This window comes from Phaethon lepturus, unplaced genomic scaffold, assembly GCF_000687285.1.
Source record: "Phaethon lepturus isolate BGI_N335 unplaced genomic scaffold, ASM68728v1 scaffold49819, whole genome shotgun sequence".
Taxonomy (NCBI): Eukaryota; Metazoa; Chordata; class Aves; order Phaethontiformes; family Phaethontidae; genus Phaethon; species Phaethon lepturus.
Window position 1 is genome coordinate 22,952 of NW_010562305.1, and position 3,309 is coordinate 26,260.

Consider the following 3,309-nt stretch of genomic DNA (forward strand, 5'->3'; position numbering starts at 1 on the left):
TTAAGAGAGCTGACAGACATACTGTGTGGGGGCAGAAGGAAACTAGAGCCCAGTACACCCACCCACAGCCTGCACTTGCACACAAGTCAGCTGCAGACCTACAGCAACCACCACATCAAATTTTAAATTAAAAAAATGCCCGGAGAATCCCACTGACAAAGTATTAGTTCTTGTCCTCCACTGATGATCTGGAAGGAAAATGTAAGGAAAACAAAAGGAACTACGTAAGGTATAACCTTCTGTAAGCCTTTCTGCCCTGCTCTAACATTCATTGAATGCCACAGGAAGACTTTCTCCATCTTCCAGTAAACTTTGGAACACGCTATTTTTTTATTTCAGTTCTCTGTTTTAAAAGTTTCAAGACAGTGTTTTGCTATTGGTACAATTGCCACAGACATAAATTTGACTGCTAGGGCTAAAATATACCCTGATCCCAAGAGGGAGGCCATACATAAGTTATCATCTGTCTGCTCGATCCTGGAAATTTTACCATCTATTCAACTTACTTGCTTGATTTTTTTGTTGTTGCTGTTCAAAAGTAGTTTTGAACCATAAAAACTGAAGGTTGAAGATGTTAAAATTTAATTTTCCAGCACTCTCAGGCCTATAAATCAAAGAGGAAGATACCACAAAGCTCACAAACAACTTCAGTTTGAACAATAAATTTTGTAGCAGAACAGTGTCAGCAGGTACCTTCACATGCTGGACTGCTTCCTGGCCCGGTTCTGTGGCTGCTCTGGACCACACTGCTTCGCACCCCTCAGCTGGGAGAGCGGAGCGTGCTTTGTGCCAATCAGCGCGCAAAAGTAAAAGGGGGATCTTGCTCAACTAACAAACCCAGTCCTCAGACAACATGAAACACCTTTATTTGGAAACCTACCAAAGTCTCTGGCAGGTTTGCACAATCAGAGTATTGCAATGCAGGTCGCTGATGCAAATAAGGATGCCGTACATCCCTGTAAAGTCTTGGCAATGCTCCCAAGGGGACACCCAGTGTAAACGGGATGCTACTTCCCTGGCCACTCACAACTACGTTGGTAGCACACTATAGCAACAGCTCCAGGCCTTCTTTGTGCAAACATCCAAGTGTGCCACCACTAAAACATTGCCAGTAAGAAAAGAAGAATTAACCCCCCCAAATGACACAGGGTGATGATTAATGACACAGCTGTTAGTTCCAGATCCTGCACTGCTACCAGCAGCCACTACCCTGCACGGCGCAAATGGCAACGTGCACTCTAGGGACATGAATAAGAACAGTGACTGGATAAAAAGGAAGGGCATTAGCCTTATGTAAGTAGCAGCATAGTGAAAAATAACCTTAAATCACTGCTTTTAGTAAGGAAGCACTCACAAGTCTACATTTAAACTAAGTACCTGAAACATTAGTTTGGTTGAACATATTCTCTAACTTGCCCCTTGGAGTAACGCGCCTAGTATTTTCTGGCTAAATATTATAAACTAGACTTTGCATAAGCATTTAACTGTCTCAGATGAAAAGCATTTGAGCCCGGCATGTGAATGTCTCCCCACCTTGGGAACCCTGCCTGAGATGCAGCTGACAGGCGAGTTACAGAAACCCTCACCCATGCACCGTGCGGTTCAGGCTCAGACTGCAAACAGCAGCTCGTTCCCAAAACGGGCATGTAGTGCATGAGAAAAGGTATAGATCTGTTCATCCATAAATCAAAAAGTGAACTTGCCCTGTAAATACTCCTGGCTCTGAGGAATCCAACAAAGTGGCAGTTTAATCTTCATAATTGCCATTGCAACCTTTCTAAGTGCAGGTTGTATTTGACCACCAGTTGAGAAAAATCTCTGGTATTAGCCACAGTAAGTTTTCTTTGCTGTCATTTTTTCTTTAATGGAGTATAGTACACATTCTTCAAAAAGTATAAGCCTTCAGTTTGATTTGCAAAGTCTCTTCTCCTGAGTTAGGCAGGTGTCAAGAAACAGATGTGATTTGGGAGCCAAAAGTTGGTGCCTAGGTCAGCACCCAGCCAGGCAGCTTGAGAGACAGACACGTACCTCACACCTCCGAGGTGAGGCTCTCAGCCTTCGTGCCATCCTCTGACACACCAGCGAGAATACCAGGATTGAGCCTAAGGGGCAGCAGAGGCAGGAGAAGGTACTGGGGTAACAGAGCTTTGCAGTCTTGTTCTTTGACTGCCTTTCCTTCCCCTTTTCTCCTCAAATTTTCCTGTCTCCTTGATACATTAGAGACTATATTGCATTAATTCTTTAGGATACACCACTACATTAAAACTCACCTTTTCTCCAAGTCTTACAGAGTCTTCCCTTTCCCACCTGAACAGAATTGGGATGCCAGCTATAAACAGATCCCTCAGCTCACGCTTCAAGCAGAAGAACACTTCTGCTCCTGATGAGACTGGATTCAAACTCAGCATAAAGGGCATAGTCTCCTTCAAACCCAGCAACTAAGCTCTACTGCAGGCAGCTTGTGACATAGGGCCAGAGCTGACCAAAAACATCTGTAAGCCTATCATGGTTTTACTGTCTTCCATGTGGCCTTCAGATGTAAATCGGTGAAAAAGGATGAAATTTTAGGTATAAAAGAGATTGAGTAAAGAGTGTGGAAAGAAGAGCTGGTAGAGGATAAAAGAGGATCTGAAAGCAGAAAAAACAAACATCAATAACTGGAACTTAAATCATTTTTCTCATTATTACATTATAGCAAAAACATAGTTTTGTTTTGGTTTTTTTCAGTGCTGAGAAATTTGAGTTGGATTCTTACCTCAGTTAAGTCAATGCAAACCCAGAGTAACGCTATTTACTTCAACAGAAGTTCTCTGCATTTTAGCAAGATTCTTTGAGAATAAAATCGAGTGCAGGTATACACAACCTCCTCTCATGGGCTGTCACTTCCTACAGCTATCGGTTCGATTAAACATGCAGGGAAGCAGAATGAAAATGGCTCTGGGATCAGTGTCAGAGAGTGACAGATGGCTGGGAAACTGCCAAAAGGAATTGTTACATCCCCTTCACATATCAGTTTCACGTACATCACAAAAGCTCACACAAGTATACAGCAGTGTCACAGGCAGGATTAGATGGGATTCATGGACAACAGGTCAAGAAACAAATGATAAAGGCAGTAGGAAAGGGATGGCCTCTCTATCATCACTAGTGCCGTAACTTTCAGTGCTGAGTAGGAGGCAAAAAGGCTGCAAAAATGAGGCCAAGGCTGAAGACAAACTATTGGCCTAGCTGGGCAACTCCTCTGACCCTGTAGGGAATGTCATATGTTTTTCTTATTCTAAAGTTACTGTACCATTTTACTGGTATATG